This window comes from Desmodus rotundus, chromosome 11, assembly GCF_022682495.2.
Source record: "Desmodus rotundus isolate HL8 chromosome 11, HLdesRot8A.1, whole genome shotgun sequence".
Taxonomy (NCBI): Eukaryota; Metazoa; Chordata; class Mammalia; order Chiroptera; family Phyllostomidae; genus Desmodus; species Desmodus rotundus.
Genome location: NC_071397.1, coordinates 2,861,352 through 2,882,472, shown reverse-complemented (window position 1 = coordinate 2,882,472; position 21,121 = coordinate 2,861,352). Strand labels below are relative to the sequence as shown.

Below are 21,121 nucleotides of genomic sequence, written 5' to 3'. Positions count from 1 at the left end.
ATCGGCTAATGGGAGACTGGGAGTGTTAGACCTGGGGCAGGGTCTGGGAACCACCTTAGAGCGGTGAAGGAAAGGAGATTGTCTTGGGGAAGGGAACTTTCTGGGCAGACTGGGACCCTCTCTTCCAGAATTCCGGAGTGGAGAGGGGCTTATCCGAAAGAAAGCTGGTTGGTATTTGTTTGGGAAAACGGAGAACTTGACTTAGGCTGGGAACCGAGAATTTTTAGCTTGGAGTCTTCTTGGAGAAGACTGAAACTGGGGCAGAAGACCATGGCACTTAGACTGAAGGAGTATTTCTTGGCTTTGGACGTAGCACTTGGTGTTTTTGATAAGCAAGGCTTCCTCTTGCTGTTTGAGGAGGGATTGTCACGGGTTCACGCCGGGTGAGGGAGAAAGTGGAGACTGATAGACTTCCTTTGAAAAGATTTCAGGTAAAGCAACTCATTTTTCTTTGGTCAAAAGCCATGGGATGAATGCCCTTTGCTCTGTGTGTTGGGCAGTCCCCTGACATGTGGAATCTTGTTTCTCTTGGCATCACTTGTACAGCTAGCCTCCCCTTTATTCCTTGCCCACTGAATGCCTCAGGCACTGCCAGAAAAAAAGAGGCTGTAAGCCTAGTCTTTATCCCATTCCTCATCTAGTCCTACCCAGAATGATGCTGGTTTTACTAATGGGAGCCTTGTCGCTGTGACTGCACCAAAAGTGATACGGGAATTTTTTTCTGTGTGGCATCATTGGTCAGCCCTTTTATTTTATCTTTGAAGTTGATTGTTATGGGAAGAGTGGGATTGGATTTCTAGATGCTTAGAAAACTCTTTGAGACGTCGAATGCAGGAGTTAGTCTTTAGAATTAAAGAAGTATTTGTCAGCACCACTTGTATCTTTTATGCCCAGGATGATCTCAGGCAGGGACCATAACCTACGATATTTTCTTTAACACCAACCTATGTTGTTTAAATGGAGAGGGTCGGGGTTACGGAAAACACTGAGAAGAGGTATTACACTGTGAAATTCAGAAAGCTGTTGAAGAACGGTGGTTCTCTTGCCTGCCTTTTTTCCCACCCCAGCTCTTTTTCTTCCTTGTTTACACTAGTTCAGCAAAGGAAACTTGGCGTATTGTTGCTGCCAGTTTGATAGGGGAGGATCATTATTTCTCCCCACCCCCTTGTGAGTCGTACCATTTAAACCCTGCCCTAATAAGTTTTTAGTTCTTTAGAGTCAGTGTTTACTAGTGCAATTATCATGGCTACAAAACCAGTGTAATGAATTTTATATGCTTGAGGGGTGTGTGTGTGTTTAACAGCTAAGATTATTTTTAGGTGTTGTGAAAGATGAGGCCCAGTGTGGATGAGAAAGAAGTAACTTAAAAATTAGAGTTGCATTATACATTTTTATTTGAATTTTTATAAAAATGACTAAGCTCCAAGGTACAGAGTAGCACATATTCTGACAAGATGTTATCTCTACGATACAAGGTAGGATACACTTCTGAACAAAGGAGTGAGCCATTGAAGAAATATGTTCTGGTTTTAAAGCATTTAGAAGTCAGTAGCTTCTTAGGAACCCAGGCAGTTAAGTGATCACTCAACTTTAAGCCACATTAACTTATTTTTTGGTTGCAGAAGCCATGTTTTTTGTTTTCTTTGATTATAAAATGAAAAAGTCATCTGTGAACTGAAAGCAGTAGGCTTGTTACTCTTTTCTAATGACAGCAGTTAGCTTATGTCCAGCACTGTGTTTTGATTCCTGTGCTGACCTGGCTAAGTTTGTCTTGTTAGACTTCTGTTTTAAACAAATACCCATCATAATTAATAAAATCTAATTAAAACACATACATGAATGGATACATGCTTGGTCAAAATATTTGTGTTGTTTAAGTAAATCTCTAAATTCTAGAAATGTATTGAGTGTCATTTAATGTCTCACTTTGGAAACTGTTGGGATGGCCTAGTACAGGTTGGCAAAATATCTCAAACTGCTGCGGTTCACCTGTTGAATTTAAGGTAATGAACCTTCCTGTGACTTCATAAGTGCCTGCTTCTGTGTGATGACTATTAAAAAATAATGTGATAAATTAAGTTATTTTAAAATGAAGGCCTGGGGTGGAGGGATGGGGAGAAAAGGCACACAACTGTAATTGAATAACAAAAAAAAATTAAAAAAATAAAATAAAATAAAATGAAGGCCAACAAGTCTTCTAAAATGAGTTGGTAAGACTATGTTTTTGTTTTTCAAAGAAAATTTTTTTGTTGTTAGTAACAGCTTTTTAAGAAGCTGTTGGAAAACTGACTTAAATTGAATCCTTTAGCTTTGTAAATTTTGTACCCTGTAAACACAGATTTTTTTCCCCTTAGATTGGGTGTACATTATGTAGCTATTTCTGTTTATTTAATTTAGGACCGTGTATTGTTTTAGTTTAAGCATTTTTGCAGTGTTTATACTTGCGCTGGCAGCCATGCTACTAGAAATTGTGGAATTGCCTGTAACAAAAGTAGTCAATTTTTACTTCCCAATTGAGTACATAAGCTGAATATAGGCATGGTGAAAAAACTCATTATCTGTAGCCAAACAGAAATGATTTGTAGATTGGTATACTTTGTGTAGGTGGAATACCTTTTTTTAAAGTTGAATTTACTGGGTGACATTGGTTAGTAAAAATGTATAGGTTTCAGGTGTACAGTTCTATAATGCATTATCTGTATATTGTATTGTGTGTTCTCTACCCTAAGCCAAGTCTCCTTCTCTATCACCATTTATACTCCCATACGGTCTTCTACCTTCCCCTACTCTGTAGGTGGAATATCTGTAGGTAGACTAGGTTGGGCTGTGAATATAGAACCTGGAATTCTAAAACTGGAAGTTGGGCCCTGGCTGGTGTGGCTCAGTGGATTCAGCCTGGGCCTGTGAACCAAAGGGTCACCAGTTCGATTCCCAGTCAGGGCATGTGCCTGGGTTGCAGGCCAAGTCCTCAGTAGGGGACGCGTGAGTGGCAACCACACATCGATGTTTCTCCCTCTCTGCCTTCCCTTCTCTCTAAAAAGAAATACATAAAATCTTAAAAAAAAAACCAAACAAACTGGAAGTTGGTTTAAGAGATTCTGTACTTCATTCCAGTTTTTCCTTCAGAAATTGCATACAAACCTTCCAGGACAGCTTATTCTTGTGTCGCTGAGGGCAGAGCTTTACATGATACCTTATTACAATGTTTAATTACTTTTCTAGTGAGAATTTGTCAAGACGAAGTCTCTCTTACTACAACTTAGGCTTTTTAAAAAAGTTTTTAAAATATTTTATTTATATATTTTTAGAGGGAGTAAAAGGGAGAGAAACATCAATGTGCGAGAGAAACATTGGTGGGTTGCTTCTCCCACACCCCCAACTGGGGAGCTGGCCTGCAGCTGAGGTGTGTGCACTGGCTGGGAATTGAACCAGTGACCCCTTGGTTTATAGGCAGGCACCCAGTCCACTGAGCTACACCAGCCAGGGCTCATTGTCCAGATTTTAAATTTACTTCTGGCCTTCAAAGTCATTTGTCTCTGTTATGTTTTTAAAATGAGTTGTACTTTAGCATTTATGGCAAGAGGCAAATAATACGTCTCGATTTTTAGAGGACATTCACTCAGGAGTTAGTGTTGGCCTTATTTCTAATATACGTGTAAGTAAAATATCTTTCACTGCATACAGGCAACTGACTGTTTCTGTCCCTCCTGTTCACTAGGCTAGGGCTTTGCAGTTTCAGTGTTGCAATATCCTAGGTTGCCTCGAGGTATGTTTCAGGAAGCAGTGTGTATTTTTTGGAACACTACATATGCATGCCCATCATATGCATGTAGTTTTCTAGAAAAGTAACTTGGGGGAAACTTTCTTGTAAAACTCTGTCCTACTTACTGTTTCAACATTGTCAGAGGCAATAAAATAAATAAAATAAAGTTGTAACCACTGTTACACAGTGAAGTGAAATCAGCTTCTAAATGTGAAAATCCGTTGTACCTCTCACCTGACCTCATAGTGTCTGTGCTGCCTGATCTTAATCCATTTCTCAGTCACCTGCATGCTCAGTGTGTTTCTCATTCACTCTCGGTTTAACATGGATGAATCTAGGAAAAGTCCCTTCTATGACAGATAAAACTTCATATCAATACTGGTTTTCTTAATGTGTGCCAAGCAGCAGCTTTACGAAGAGGGTAGGGAAGAACTATAAAACACTCGATGATAGAGTGTTGTGCAGCCTTGCATTTTTAAGGAGGTTGGGAGTTCTTGCTCTGGACATTCTTCTCCTGCACATTTTTTTTGGGGGGGGTCTTTTTTGAGTGGCACATGCAAGTTGGGACTTGGGATAATACCAGTTAGTTTACAAATAAAGCACACAGGTTAATGTTGGTTGTAAAGGAACACAGTAAAAAAAGTACAGTGTTGTCCTGCAGGAAGTCTTTTACTGCCCGATTGCAGTGGGACTTGAATTTCCAATCATGTATCAAGCTAGAACCAATCTCCATCACAGCTAGGGCTATACCACCATTCATCTCCCCCCCCCCCCAAAAAAAAATGTGTCTAGCATATAACGTCAGAAACTGTCAACCAGACAATATTGAAACAAATGCGTGTTGGATAGACTCCTAGAAGATGGTGTGGTACAAAGCAGAACACAGCCTCGATCTTAATTTGCTCTCTAGTAGGAAAAGAACATGCCTGAAACTACCAGAAAAAAGTTTCAGGACGCTAAGAAGGAAACATTCGTGTGTGAATACTGAATTAAATGAGTGAAATGTCAGTATAGGTATGAGTGGACTGAATCAAACAGAACCAGTGATTCACAGAGACTGAGGACCTGCTATGGGCAGGTTGTCTTCTTAGAAGTTAAGCTTTGAAGTGGTTGGGGGTTTTGAACTGGTGAAGAAGCAGTGCGTTCTGGGTGGAGGGGACTTCCTGAGTGGAACTGCGAAGGAGGGAGCAGGTGGAGCAGGGCCACCTAGAAGACTGGCTTGGCTAGAATGTGGTTAATAGGATCAGTAGTGACAGGACATGGAGCTTGCTTTATTTAATTTTTTTTGGATTGGAATATTACTGATTTTTATTTATTTATTTTTAAATTTTTATACTTTAATTACAGTTTACCTTCAGTATTATTTTGTATTAGTTTCAGGAGTACAGCATAGTGGTTAGACGATCATACACTCTACAAAGTGTCCCCACCCCACCCCCAATATTTCCAGTACCCACCTGGCACCGTACAGAATAGTTACAACACTGTTGAACTACGCTGCACTTAAATCCCCGTGACCACTACCAACTTGTACTTTTTAATTCCTTCACCTTTATCACCGCCTCTCCAACGCCCCTCCCTTCTGGCAGCTGTGAGTCTATCTTGTTTGTTCATTTATATCGTACTTTAGATTCCACGCGTAAGGGAAATATATGATACGTGTCTTTCTCTGACTTACTGCCCTTAGCATACACCCTTTAGGTCCATCCATGTTGTTGCAAATGGTAATGTTTCATTTCTTTTTGTGGCCAAGTTATATTCCACTGTATATATGTAGTACAGCTTTTTTTTTTTAATCCTCTGAGGAGTATTGTTGGTATTTTAAAAATTGAGGTGAAATTGACATAACAGAATTAAACCACGGTGAAGTGGCATTTAGTGTATTCACAGTGTTGTGCAACTCCCATCTCTGTCTAGACAAAACATTTTTCGTCACCCCAGAAGGAAACCTGGCACCCATTAAGCAGTTGCTCCCCTGTCACTCACCAAACTGAATGCTTTCTCTATGGATGCACCTATTCCAGATATTTCAAATAAATGGAATAAATGGAACCATATGATATTTGTCCTATGTGTCTGGTCTCTCTCAGGGTGCATCCATATTGCTTGGCATGTATCACTACTTTATTCCTTTTTATTGGTGAACAATATTCCAGTATCTGGTTACACCACAATTTGTCCATTCATTTGTTGGTGAACATTTAAGCTGTTTGCACCTTTGGGCTGTTGTGTACAGTGCTGCTGTGAACGTGTGTGGACATGTATTTCTTTGAGTACCTGTTTTCCGTTCTTTGGGGTATATACCCTAACATTTGAGTTGTTGGGTCTTGTGGAAATTCTGTGATTAGCTTCTGAGGAACCACCAAACTGCCACGGCGGCTGAATGATTTTACATTCCCCAGCAGTGTGGGAGGGTCCGTCGCAGTTTTCCACACCTTTCCCGACACTCATTTTCCTTTTTTAAATTATAACCATTCCAGTGGGTATGAAATAGTACCTCATTGTCAATTTGATCTGCATTTTTCTGGTTACCAGTGGTATTGAATGTGTTTTTATATGCTTGTTGGCTATTTGCATATTTCTTTGGAGAAATATCTGTTCAAGTCCTTCGCCCAGTTTTTAATTGGATTGTCTGTCTTTTTGTTGTTCGGCTGGTGGAGTTTTTTTAATATGTTCTGGCTACTAGACTCTTCCCAGATAGGTGGTTTGCAAATATTGTCTTCATTCAGTAGGTGTCTTTCATTTTCTTGATAATGTCCTTTGATGCACAAATGTTTTTAATTTCGATGAGGTTCAGTTTATCTAATTTTTTTGTTGTTGCTTGTGCTTTTGCTGTTGTATTACATCTAATAATCCATTGCCAACCCAAGGTCATGAAGATTTACCTCTGTGTTTTCTTCTAAGAGTTTAATGATTTATGTTCTTATATTTAGGTCATTGATCCTTTTTAATTTAAGTTTTGTATATGGATAAGGTAGGAGTTCAACTTCATTCTATGAAGTTTAATTTTGTCATAGGCTCTGGGACTGACTTCTCATGGACTCTGCATTAAATATATTCTTTCTTTATTTCTTCCTTTCTCTCTTTATTGGAGAGAGGGGAAGGGAGGGAGAGAGGGAGAGAAATATCGATGTGCAAGAGATACATTGACTGGTTGCCTCTTGCACGCCCCCAACTGGGGACCTGGCCTGCAACCCAGGCATGTACCCTGGCTGGGAATCAAACCAGTGACCCTTTGGTTCACAGGCTGGCACTCAATCCACTGAGCCACACCAGCCAGTGCTGCATTAAATATATTATCTACTTGTATTAAATATATATTTTACTCTCTTAGGCCTATCACTAAAAATTGGGCCAGAAAAGAGTGCAAGATTTTCTGATTAGGAGGAAAAACTTACAGATGTTCTATTAGGCACACGAAACTAAATGTGTTTAAAGGTCAGTTTATCCTTTTCCCCATCCCCAACCAGCTTTTCTTTCCGGCTTTTCCCGTTCTGTTAATAGCTCCAATGGTCCCACAAACATCAGGCTTGAACTGATGATTATTTCCAATGCTCTCTCTTTTCCTGGACACCTAAGAACATTTGCCAAACCCAGGTCATTTCCACTCTGCATTGCACCTCCCGATGTTTCTTTTTTCCATTCCTCTGGGCCCCATTTTAGTTTGTGGGTTGTGTTACCACTCAAACAGGGTGTAACATAGGAATAGTTTCAAAATGGTCTTCTACACCTGGCTTTTGTCCTTGTAGTCCATTTTGTGGACGTACCACTACCAGATCAATCTTTCTAAGTCATAGCTTTGATCTAGGCCCCTCTTTTCTCAGAAACCTGTAACAGTATGTGTACCAGACACAGAGCAGATAGCTTTAGCTTGACATTCAGAGCTCTCCAGTGATCAGTCCCAACTTGTCTGCCTCCACCTTTCTGACGTAGATAGCTTTGTGCTGGATTCCTACTTTTCTGTGTTCTACTTATATTGGTCTGCTGCTCATTTCCCACACATACCTCTGCTTTCCCCATTTTAAACTTTTTTCTTCTACCTGGAATGCTGTTTTTGATCTTTTCTTTATGTCTCATGAAATTCTGTTGCTTTTTATAACATTTATCATGTGATACACACCCTGTAATGGCCTTTGCTTCTCCCTAAGCACCTACCATTAGATGCTTAGGTAGATGCTCAGCAGATACATGGTAGATACTCAGCAAATATTAGTTGAGGTAATTGATAAAAGTAAGTGGGAGTAAAGGCTTCATTTTTCTGGAAATACTGAAGTCTAGTGCTGTTGAAACGAACAAAGTCCTACAAATTAAGCTCATTTTCAGGCTTAATGTGAACATGAGATTTAAATTTTGCTAATAGTTCCTACATAACTTAAAAGGAAATTAAAATTTTAAAAAATATTTTATAGTTTTACTTTTGGAGAGGAGGAAAGGAGAGGGAGGGAAACATCAATGTGAGAGAGAGTCATCAATTGGTTGCCTCTTGTACACACCTCAGCCTGGGACTAATCCACAGCCCAGGCATGTGCCCTGATCAGAAGTCAAACCAATGACCTTTAGCTTTGTGGGGTGCTGCCCAGCCAACTGAACCTTACCTGTCAGGGTGAAAGCAAATTATATTTAAGTAACAACTTCAGATCAAGATGGAGGCGTAGGTAAACACGCCTCACCTCCTCGCACAACTACAGCAAAAATTGCAGCTAGACTACAAAACAAATATTACCCAGATTCATCAGAAAATTGAGCTGTATGGAAGTCCGACAACCAAGGAATTAAAGAAGCCATATTCGTCCAGATGGGTAGGAGGAGTGGAGACACAGAACAGTGGTCTCACATCCACATGTGGTGGATAAAAATAGGGAGGGATACCTTGGGAGCAAGGGATCCCAGCCCAGGGTTCCACTGCCAGGAATATAAATCCCCATAATTTCTGGCTGTAAAAACCAGTGGGGGTTGGGGCAGTGGGAAAAACTGCAGGATTTTTAGGAGGATCCTCTTAAAGAGACTGCAATGGACTTAGGACTTATGCAGACTCACTCCCTCTGGGATTCAGCACCAGAGCAACAGCTGGAAGGGCACCAGTGGCACACAGGGAGGAACCGAAGTGACTGGCACAGGGTGAGTGCCAGGAGACAGCTCCCTCCTGGCAAAGCTCAGAGCCCAGGCAGCAGCACTGTCCCTTCTCTGGGTTCTCCCCTACTACACAGAGCCAGAGAGCAGTGATGCGGGTTGCGCCCATACGACTTACAGGCGCACTTTTCTCTAATAGATAACGCTGCTGAGATAGGGAGTCAAAGCATCTCCACCTAATACAGAGAAACGGATGCAGGGAGGCTGCCAAAATGACGAGACAAGCAAATATGGCCCAAATGAAAGAACAGAACTAAACTCCAGAGAAAGAAGTAAACAAAATGGAAATAAGCAACCTATCAGATGCACAGTTCAAAACACTGGTTCTGAGGATGCTCAAGGAACTCATTGGGTACTTCAGCAGCATAAAAAAAGATGCAGGCAGACATGAAGGTTACATTAAGTGAAATAAAGAAAAATCTATAGGGAACCAACAGTGGAGAGGATGAACTCAAGAATTAAATCAATGATTTGGAACATAACAAAGAAACATTCAATCAGAACAGCAAGAAGAAAAAAGAATTTAGAAAAAAATGAGGATGGGCTAAGGAGTCTCTGGGACATCTTCAGACGTACCAACATCCGAATCATAGGGGTGCCAGAAGGAGAAGAGGAAGAGCAAGAAATTAAAAACTTACTTGACAAAATAGTGACAGAAAACTGCCCTAATTTGGTGACGGAAATAGACATAAAAGTCCAGGAAGCACAGAGAGTCCCAAATAAGAAGGATGCGAAGAGGACCACAACAAGATACATCATAATTAAAATACCTAAGGTTAAAGATAAAGAGAGAACCTTAAAAGCAGCCAGGGAAAAGCAGAGAGTTACCTACAAAGGAGTTCCCATAAGACTGTCAGATGATTTCTCAAAAGAAACTTTGCAGGCAAGAAGAGACAGGCAGGAAGTATTCAAAGAGATGAAAAGCAAGGACCTACAACCTAGATTACTCTATCCAGCAAAGCTATCGTTTAGAATTGAAGGGCAGGTAAAGTGCTTCCCAAACAATGTAAAGATAAAGGAGTTCATCATCACCAAGCCATTATTAAGATTTTATTTATTTACTTTTTAGAGAGGGAGGCAGGGAGGAAACATCAATATGCCAGAGATACATCAGTCAGTTGCCTCTCACATGCCCCCAGCTTGGGACCTGGCCTACCACCGAGTCATGTGCCCTGACTGGGAATTGAACCAGCAACCTTTGGTTTTGCAGGCCAGCACTAAATCCACTGAGCCACACCAGCCATGCACCAAGCCATTATTATTATATGAAATGTTAAAGGGAGTTATTTAAGAAAAAGAAGATCAAAACTATAAACATAAAAATGACAATATAAATTCACAACTATCAACAACCGAATCTAAAAAACTAAGCAAACAAGCAGAACAGGAACAGAATCATAGGTTTGGAGATCATTTGGAGGGTTATCAGTTGGGAGGGGGAAGAGGGAAAATTGGGGAGAAGGTTCAGGGATTAAGAAGTACAAGTTGCGCCCTGGCTGTTGTGGCTCAATGGCTCAGTGGATTGAGTGCCAGCCTGCAAACCAAATGGTCGCTAGCTGGATTCGCAGTTAGGGCACTTTTGCAGGCCAGGTCCCCAGCAGGGGGCACACGAGAAGCAACCACACATAGAGGTTTCTTTCTCGCTCTTTCTCCCTCCTTTCCCCTCTCTCAATAAATAAAATAGAATCTTTAAAAAAAAAAAAAAAGTACAAACTGGTAGCTACAAATAGACCGGGGGATGTTAAGAACAGTATAGGAAATGGAGTAGCCAAAGGATTTCCATGCATGACCCATGGACATGATCTAAGGGGGAGGGGGATTGCTGGAAGGAATGAGGGTACCTGGTGGAGGTGGGCAAAGGTGGAAAAATTGGGACAACTTTAATAGCATAGTCAATAAAACATTTAAAAAATTTTAAGTAACAATAAGAATATTGTTTCTGGAAGCTTTTTGAGCCCTCTAAAGATTGGCCTCATCTCATATACCTACATTTCCAGGCATATTTTCTTGTTCTGAATATTGCTTGTAATTCAGTTTATGAAATAATTTATTATCCAAAAAAATTAGGTACATTTAACTACTTAGATGTGAATGAGAATAGTATTTTGTAAGTTCTCTAAAATTCTCTTGCATCTTTGCCAGTGTGTTTCATTGAGGAAAAACTTCAAAGGGTAATATAAGCACATAGTAAGTTCAAATAGTTTAGAAGGTTCCAAACAGGAGTTGCAAACTAAAATGCCTCTAGTTGCCAGGTAGGGAACACGAACAATTGAAGTGTGTGAGAGTTGGAAAGCTTACCTTTTATAACAACAATGCCTGCTTCTTGCTTTAAGTTAAATTTCTGCCATGCTGCAATGGGAGCCCAGTGTCCTCAGATTTGTTCCCCCACCGAGAGCCAGAGATTCAGATTTTTATGGGAAACTTCCTGATTTTTAAATTTTGGCAACTAAATCAAATATTTTATTATTTTTATTTTAAAAAATTTGTATGTGTTTTTTAGAGGGGAAGGGAGGGAGAAAGAAGGGGAGAGAAACTTTGATGTGTTAGAGGACATCGACTGGCTGCCTCTCACACACCCCTAGTCAGGGACCTGGCCCATAATCCAGGCACGTGTCCTCACCTGGAATTGAACCAAATGACCTTTCGGTTTGCAGGACAACGCCCAACCCACTGAGCCACACCAGTCAGAGCTCACATTTTTAAAAACACTGTGTAGGCCAAAATAAAGCACATCCGTAGGTAGGATGTTGTCCTTGGGCCACTAATTTGCAACCTCTGGGCTAAAAGTAAAAAGCGACTACTATTTCTTTTCAGATTTAGCCACTACTATTTCTTCTGTGCCTTTTAGAGAATTTCTGTGCCTATAAATTCTGCATGTATATGTACACATACACAGAATTTCCTACGTATATGTATATATAAAATTCTATGTATATAAAATTTTAACAACAGTGGTATTGCAATTCGAATAATTGTTTTCCCTATTCAGAGGACATCTACCCTGGCGCTTGTACCGCCTTTGCTCCAGTGGGAAGGGAAACTAGTGGTCAGGGTATTGTGCTTGTGTAGGCTGATGATGTAGATGGGTTTTTAATGAACAGTGCAGTAGAGGACTTCAGACTTTTCAAATGCAGTAGAATTCCTTCATTGTATCAAGCAACAGGCTGTCACCCAGTAATTGAATATAATTATTAAGACTTCATTTTACTCTGTTAAGAGCAAAGTGTGTTAAGTAAACTGTCTAGTGATCAGCTCATCTGAATTTACAGATAAGTTAAACTTTTTATGGACTCAAATGCAACAAGACTGAAACTCACTGAAGAGGTTTAACTCTAATTAAATCACTTGTGCAGATGGAACTAATACATTTTTCACTTGTTGGAAGGGTATTTAATTTCGTAAGTGGTTTTTCTAACGATTTTCCAAAGTTAACATATGTCTTGGCAAGGGGAGCAGTTTATTTCAAATAAGGAATGCAGCCCCACTGAATTTACTAAAAGACTCATTTAAAAAAATGAACAGTTGTGTTTTCTTATATTTCTGAGGGTTTATACTTGAATTACTATGCTTGAGGTCAGTGGTTCACAGCCTATTATGGAGCAACAGCCTACTAATGATTGACTGGATGATACACGATGTCCTTCTAAACTGCTCTGTCATCAGCATTTCTTTTCTAAAGTAAATTTTGCTTTTTAATTTTTTTAATACTTTGATAACAGGCTTCGATAGAGTGGAAGTACCTGACTGATAGATAGGGTTTGCATAAAACTAAAACTGGGAATGACTGCCTTTTAAAATTTTTTAAATTTAAAAGTAATGTCTATAAGATTTATGTCATAATAAAACTTCCATAATGAAATAGTTAAAAAGTGCCAATAATCAAAAAGAAAACAAAAATAAGGCATACTCACAGGACCCAAGAGATAAACAATTTAACCTTTTGATCTGTGTCCTAGTATTACAGTGTATGTTTGTGTGTATTTCAATGCCTGTGCAATGCTTCTCAGTGCTTTACAGAAATGGAGTATTTACTCTATTCCAGGTACTGTTTTAAGAGATTACATTTAATATATAACTTAATGCTCACAATAATTCTAGGAAATAAATAGTCATCTTCATTTTATTGAAAATGGAAGAGAGGCTCAGCAAAGTTAAATAACTTGTCTAAAGTCACATGAGTAGTAAGGGGTAGAGATAGGATTCAAATGTGAGCAGCACCATATTTTTGATCTTCTTGAAGAAGACCCTTTAATATTCCATATAATTTGGTGATGATGAACTCCTTTAGCTTTTTCTTGTCTGGGAAGCACTTTATTGGTCCTTTGATTCTAAATGATAGCTTTGCTGGGTAGAGTAATCTTGGTTGTAGGTCCTTGCTTTTCATCACTTTGAATATTTCTTGCCAATCCCTTCTAGCCTGCCAAATTTCTTTTGGGAAATCAGCTGACAATCTTATGGGAACTCCCTTATACGTCACTAACTGCTTTTCTTTTGCTGCTTTTAGTAGCCTCTCTTTGTATTTAACCTTTAACATTTTAATTACGATATGTCTTGGTGTGGACCTCTTTGGGTTCATCTTGTTTGGGACTCTCTGAACTTCCTGGACTTGTATATCTGTTTCCTTCATCAAGTTAAAGAAGTTTTCTGTCTTTGTTTTTCAAATAGATTTCTAATTTCTTGCCCTTCTTCTTCTTCCGGCACCCCCATGATGCGAATGTTGGTATGCTTACAGTTGTCCTAGAAGCTCTTTACACTATCCTTCTATTTTTTGGATTCTTTTTCTTCTTGCTGTTCTGATTGGTTGTTTTTGCATCCTTATATTTCAAATCGCTGATTTGATTCTCAGCTTTATCCACTCCACTGTTGATTCCTTATAAATTGTTCTTTATTTCAAGTAGTGTATCCTTCATTTCTGACTGGATATTTCTTATGCCGTTGAGGTTCTTAATAAGTTTATTGAGCATCCTGCACTGGCTGGTATGGCTCAGTGGGTTGGGCCTCTTCCTTAAACCAAAAGGTCGCTAATTCAATTCTGAGCACGTGCCTGGGTTGTTGGCGAGGTCCCCAGTTGGAGGTGTGCAAGGGGCAACCAGTCGATGTTTCTCTTGCACATTAATGTTTTTTTCCCTCCCTTTCCATTGATTGGTTGCCCCTTGCATGCCCCCAACTGGGTACCTAGCCCACAAACCAGGCATGTGCCCTGATTAGGAACCAAACCAGCGACCTTTTGGTTTGCAGGCTGGTGCTCAATCCACTGAGCCACATCAACCAAGGCTCTATGTAGTTTTAATACTGGTAAATATCCTTTGTTTTTGGCATCCTTGTCATTTAAAAAAATATTTTATTTACTTATTTTTAGAGAGAGAGGAAGGGAGGGAGGAAGAGAGGGAGAGAAACATGAGTGTGTGAGAGATACATCAATCACTTGTGTCTATCATACCCCTACGTGGGGACCTGGCCCATAACCTAGGCATGTGCCCTGCCTGGGAGTCGAACCAGTAACCTATCGGTTCTCATGCTGGCACTCAATCCACTCAGCCACACCGGCCAGGGCATCTTTGTCATTTTTTAAAATGGATATTTATAAGTTGTATTTTGCATATGTATTTTTAGTTTATTTGTGTTTTAATTAGTTAAAATTTTATTTGGATATATAATCAAAAATAATACATGTTTCTTGTGAAAAGCTTGGATGGTACATAATTCCCCGTGCTTTTCTCCCCCATCCCACTCTTCCGAAGCAGCCATTGTTCCACTTTTCCTAGAGACCTTCTGTGCCTTTGTGGGCACATACACGTATGATCAGCGGCCAGAGTCCTTTATGTGCGCAGATTACAAGTTGTCGCTGCACTGCTTTCCTCCATTCTCCGTGCGGATTTAAATCCCTCCTACGGTTTTTCTGAAAATGACCTGTCTTCCAGACAGCTAAATAATCAGTCGTGAGAGCAGTCCCCGATAGGTGTCCTTAGGTCTTCCGTGTTAGGCCTTGTCGTGTGCCTCCTTCCACAGTGCTTTAAATTGAACTTTGGTATGTTCTTAAGTACAGACTTCAGGTCAGGTCAGACCGCAGATCCATCATTCACTCTAGTTGTCCAGATTTTTTATTACTGGGAGTGCATGATCTGTAGGTGGACCATCTTGTGTATAGAGGTCTTAGTCTCGTCCTCCATACTTTAAAAAACACACACACACAAGCGGAATCATACTATACACACTGATCTCAGGCTAGCTTTTTAAGTAAACCTCACAATATGCGATGAACATCATCTTTTTTTAAAGGGATGCATGGTATTCCATTGTGGCTGACCATATTTCATTTAACCACTTTCTTGTTGATGGACTGTTTCCAGGTATTTGCTTTCATAGAGCTGCTCTGGTACAGGTGTCTGTGTACACTTTTGGATACAGCCCTAGGAGTGGAATTGCTGGGGCTGGGTGTAGGGGCAGTTTAAATTTTGGTTGGTAACAACAGACTCCAAAAGTACTGTACCAATTTGCACTCTTACTATCAGTGTGTAAGAATGTTTGTTTTGCCGCACTCTTAACCTAACAATGGTCTGCGTCTTTATGTTGTTGCCGGTCCGGTAGGTTAAAAATACATTCCTGTTAATTTGTATTGCTTTAACTATGAATGAGGTTGGATTTCTTTCCATATTTTTGTTGATCATTTGTATTTTTCCCCAGCTTTATTAAGGCCATTTGTATTTTTCTGTGACTTACATGTTTTTCTCTTTACCTCTGTTGTATTGTTACTTTTTTTCTCACTGATTTGTAAGAGTTGTTTGCATATTAAGGCAATTAGCTTCTTATTAAAGGCTTGCCTTTCTGAGAGTTTGCCTTTTCACTTGGTTTAGAATGTTTTAAACTAGGTACGGAAACTTTTATTGTGAATTATTATGAAGTTGAATCCAGCAATCTTTTCCTTTTTGACTTCTGCTTTTGGTTTCATGAGTAGAAATTCTTCCCCACCTAATTGTTATATAATTATTCACCTCAGTCATCTTTATGATTGCATAATTTACATGTAAATCTTTTATGTAATAAGTGTATTTGGCAGTGTGGTTGGAGGTTGATATCTAGTATGTTTTCCAGATGATTAGTCAGTTTTCCATCATTTGAGAAAGTCGTATTTCCCAGTGATTTGATTTTGCTATCTTTATCATGTATCAAATGCATATATAAAGGTTTAGAGTTGGCCTAACACATGGTAACTATTAGTTTCATTCACCCATCTCTCATTTTAATTATTTGTAATTTGGTTAAGTCAGTTTTCAGTGTTTATGTTGTTTTAACTATTTAAATGTTTATTGACCCTTGAGTGATTAGTGTACTTGACTTCATTTTCCTTTTCTGAACAACCTTTTGCCGCCCCAACTGTAGTAACTGCCTTGATTTTTGGTTTGTGGGGTGTGTACCTGCACACATGTGCACACACACATTTGGGCTTATTTTTGCACTTTTTCTTCTGTCGTATTTGTATGTCTGGTTTTCTGTGGTTGAAGTAAGAGTTTTAATATTTACTGAAAGAGTGATTTTAAAGGGAAGTACATTTTCTTATGATTTCATTTTTATCTAAATATACGTATGTGTGTATTTGTATATATATGTGTATATTTACATATAAACACTGTGTGTGTGTGTGTGTGTGTGTGTATGGTTTAAAGAGTAAAGTAGTAGTACTACAGGCTTGTTGAAAGAACAAAGATTCTAGACTCCTTCCTTACCTCACTTTCCAGAGGTTGTCTGTTTCAGTTCTTGCAATTGATTTTTGGGTTTATTATCTGTTGACTTCCCACAGGGCGATGAGGATTTTGTTCTGGGTGAGCCGATGTGGTGAAGAGCAAAGTTCAAAGCTTATGTTATTACTATTTGTGTGACCTTTGGCAAGTTATTTACCCTCTCTGTGCCTTGGTTTCCTCATATATAAGGACAATAGTAGTGTTTATCTGAGGATTAGATAAATTAATATATGTAAAGATTTAGAGCTGTGTCTGGCACATGGTGATTTTTAGTTTCACTCACCCGTCTCCCATTGTCCCACTTCAATTATTTGTAATTTGGTTAAGGCAGTTTTCAGTGTTTATATTGTTTTAACTACTTAAATGTTTAATGACACGAGCCATTAGTGTGCTTTGATTCATTTTCCTTTTCTGCACAGTGTTTTGCTGGTCCTAGCGAAACAATTATCTTGGTGTTTGGTTTGCTCAGTCTCTTACATACTTTCTGCTGAGTCCCGCTCACACTCCTCACCAGTGACAGGTCTCTCACAGGTGCAGGTGTTAGGCACCCCTTGCAGGGCACTGACCCCAGCCTGCACTGGCTGTGCTGCAGGTCTGAGGGCAGGCGGGGTTGCTTTCACACTGTCCCCCCTTTGTTGGAACCCCTGTTTCCTGGACCCCGCTTTCCGCCTTCCTGACAGTCCCAAGGAGATACAATTTGAGATTTTGTATTCTGAAGCCAAATTTTTTTCTACTGCTTAATTGATATCCCAGGTTTGGTTAGGTAGCAATTTCAAGGTTGGAAATTTTTATTTTTTCAGGATTTTTGAAGGCACTGCTTTTTTGTCTTCCCACCCTCCCCCTGCCACTCCACCCCTTGGAAATATGGAAATGTAACACTGTTCTGATTCTTTGTTCTTTGAATAAATCCTGTTTTTCCCCTCTCTGGAAGCTTTTGGTAACTTTACTGTGTTCCCAATGTCCTTAAATTTGACAATAATGTATTTAAACGTGTATTTTCATACACTGTGCTCAGCTTTGGGGAGTCCTCTCAGTCTGGAAACTGTCCTCTTATTCTTGGGAAATTTCTTGAATTAATCCTTTGATTTCCTCCCCTTCATTTTCTCTGTTCTCTTTTCTTAGATCTCCTGTTTTTCAGGTATTGCTCTGGTCCTCTTTCTTTGCTCGTTTTACCTTTTGACAGATAGTGTTGTCTTCTTTAAGTTGCATTTGTTTGCTTGATTTGGCTTCTTTCTTTCATATTAGATGCTTTACCTTAAATATCAGGTAATTCTTTGCTACCAACTCCTACTTTAAGAGTAGAACACAAAAAGTGGATTGGAAGCTGTGGGCCTGACTGTAGGGTTTGTTAACTGAGGGTTTAACAGCCCCACCCGTTTCCTCCAGGGTGGGGCAGTCACCAGGCCGTGCAGTGGTAGACTATGTTAGGGTATCTGAGGCCTGACTCTGGGGTTTAGGCAAATGCAGAACCTCTCCTATTTTTATCCATGTATTCACCTTCACTTGAAGGGTACCTGGTGCTGTTAATTCCTGCACCCTCTGGGGATCCTCATGTTAAGTGGGGTTATTTCTCTACCTGTTCCCACTGCTAGCAGAGGAGGATTCAGCTTGCTCAGGTTGGCTAAGTCATTTATCAGTTGTCTACTTTCCAGAGCCCCAAATGGTGCTGCTTCACTTCCTCACTTTGTTCTTGTGAACTTACGAATTTTTTAAAAGAAAATTATTTTAGTTCATGTGGGCTGCCAGAGGCTGGGAAGGTGAAAACCAAGGTGCTAGCAGATTTGACGTCAGTGAGCGTTCAGTTCCTGGTTCATAGGTGTAGTGTACTTCTCTAACTCCACATGGCAGAAGGGTTGAGGGAGCTCTCAGGGTGGCCTTTATAAAGACACTGGTCCCATTCATGGGGGCTCCACCCTCATAACATAATCACCCCAAAGGCCCTGCCTCTTAATACCATCACACTGGGGGCTTAAGATTTCAATACATTTTGGGGGGATAAACATGTGCATTCGGCTAATAGCACCATTTCAGGAGGGCTTTGGGAGACGGGGCCAAAGATGCTGTGTTTCTTTTTTGTTTATTAAAAGATTTTATTTATTTATTTTTATAGAAGGGAAGGGAGGAAGAGAGAAAAATATCAATGTGTAGCTGCCTCTCACACGTCCCCGGGTGGGGACCCGGTGCAACCCAGGCAAGTGCCCTAGACTGGGAATCAAACTGGCAACCCCCTGGTTTGCAGGCTGGCGCTCAATCCACTGAGCCACACCAGCCAGGGCCAAAGATGCTGTTTTTAATTGGAAGCTGAAAGCATTGCATTTGCATCTAAAATTTTTTATTCTGCCTTTGTATCCTTACAACGATTTATGTAATTGTCTGGATATGATAAAAGATTTTACTGTGCCAATTGAAATTTCTTTAGAGAGAGGAAGGGAGAGAGACAGACAGACATACAGCAACACAGAGACATCCATTTGTTGTTCCACTTATTTATTGGTTGCTTCTTGTATGTGCCCTGACTGGGGATTGAACCCACAACTTTGGTGTAACCAGGACAACGCTCTAACCAACTGAGCCATCTGGCTGGAACCAATCGAATAATTGATCAAGTTGTGATAATGTTATATATAAATAGCTTTTCTTCACCAAAATGGATCTGCTTTTACCTGGAAGGTAAAGAACAAATTTTAAATGGCTATCTCTGGCTGGTGGAATTACTGTTGGTTTTTATTTTCTTTTTTATACTTTAATTCTTTATTTTTCTTTTTTTACTTTAAGTTTTCTATAATGAATATGGATTATTTGGTAATTAGAAAGTAGAATACCTAAGTAGAGAAAATACTGTTAATCATATCTTTGGATGAAAATTGGGCCTAGGTGCTCGCTCATTGACGTTACTCTAGATCTGTCAGAGTTGTGCTATGTCCCTTACCTTCTTTAGGTGATCTGCGACTAGGAACACTAATTTTGGGGGGAGTGTTTTGCAGAGTTTATTCTGATCTATCCTCCAACTTTATTTTGAAGAATTTCAAAACTATAGAAGAGTTGAAAGACTGGTACAATGAATGCTTTTATAAGTGAATTTTACCACATATGCTTTATTTTTACAGCACCTTTATTGAATTATAATTTACATATCATAAATTAACCCATTTGAAAAGGATAATTGAATGATGTTGAGTTTACAGAGCTGAGCAGCCGTCACTGCGCTCCCGTTACCTGTCTTCATCACGCCAGTGAGATTTCTTCTGCCTGTTGATGGTTAATCCCCCTTCTCACCCCCAACCTCAGACAAGTAGTTTTTTTCTTTCTCTAAATAATTTAATTTTCTCCACTTTTTATATCAGTGGAATCATACAAGTTTGGCCTTTTGTATCTGGCGTCTTTCATTTAGCATAATGTTTATGAGGGTTGTCCATGTTTTAGCATGTGTCAGTATTTTCTTAATTTTTATTCCAAGTAGTATTCTATTGTATGGGCATACTGCATTTTGTTTGTCCATTTATCAGTTGATGGACATGTGGGGTACTTGTACTTTCTGGCTATTACGAATAAAAATGCTATGGACGTTCTTTTGTGAGACTTTGTGTTGGTGTGTGTTTTAATTCCTTTTGGGTAGATTCCTAGGAATGGGTATTTTGCATAGTAAAGTTGTTTTTATTTTTTAAAGAAATTGCCAGACTGTTTTCCAAAGTAACTACCATTTTACATTCCCACCAACAATGCATGAGAGTTATCTGTACGGATTTAATACATTTTTCCCCCTGAACCATTTCGGATAAACTGGACACATTGGGACGTTCACCCCTGGGTCCTTAAGCAAAGGGCATCATCATCCTATATGACTGCAGTATCGTCGTCACGCCCAAGGGATTTAGCATGTGAACAACAGTATTGCCCAGTACACAGTCCACATCTAGATTCCCGGTTCCCAAAATGCCCTTCATGACCTTCGCCCCCCACCCAGCATCCCCTCGAGCACCTCATTTTACATTTGGTTGTCATGTCCCTTTAGCTGTCTTGAGTCCAGAACAGTCCCCTCATCTTTGTCATTTAGTTGTTTTATGACATTGACATTTATTTTAAAGATTTTATTTGTTTACTTTTAGAGAGGGGGGAAGGGAGGGAGAAAGAGAGGAAGAGAAACATCAGTGTGTGAGAAATGCCCCCAACTGGGGACCTGGCCCACAACCCAGGCACGTGCCCTGACTGGGAATTGAACTGGCGACCTTTGGGTTCGCAGGCCGGCACTCAGTCCACGGAGCCACACCAGTCAGGGCTACCCGGACAGTTTTTGAGTCCAGGCCAGTTCTCTAGAGATTCCTATATTGTTGATTAGTGTTACTGTTTTCTCACAATTAGATTCAGGTAAAAAAAATTTGGCCAGAAATAATACATAGATGATTCTGTGTCTTTCACTATATCGCCTTAGGAGGCCTATGCTCAACTAGAGTATTTGGTGAAGATAATGTCCACCTGCTTTTCTCCTTTG

General features: G+C 39.8%; 1 protein-coding gene across 1 annotated transcript in view; it reads left to right on the top strand.

Moving 5' to 3' along the window:
* ILRUN (inflammation and lipid regulator with UBA-like and NBR1-like domains) overlaps nucleotides 1-21,121 on the top strand; it is a 79,581-nt gene that overhangs the window by 1,065 nt on the left and 57,395 nt on the right. The gene's annotated exons all lie outside the window — the stretch shown is intronic.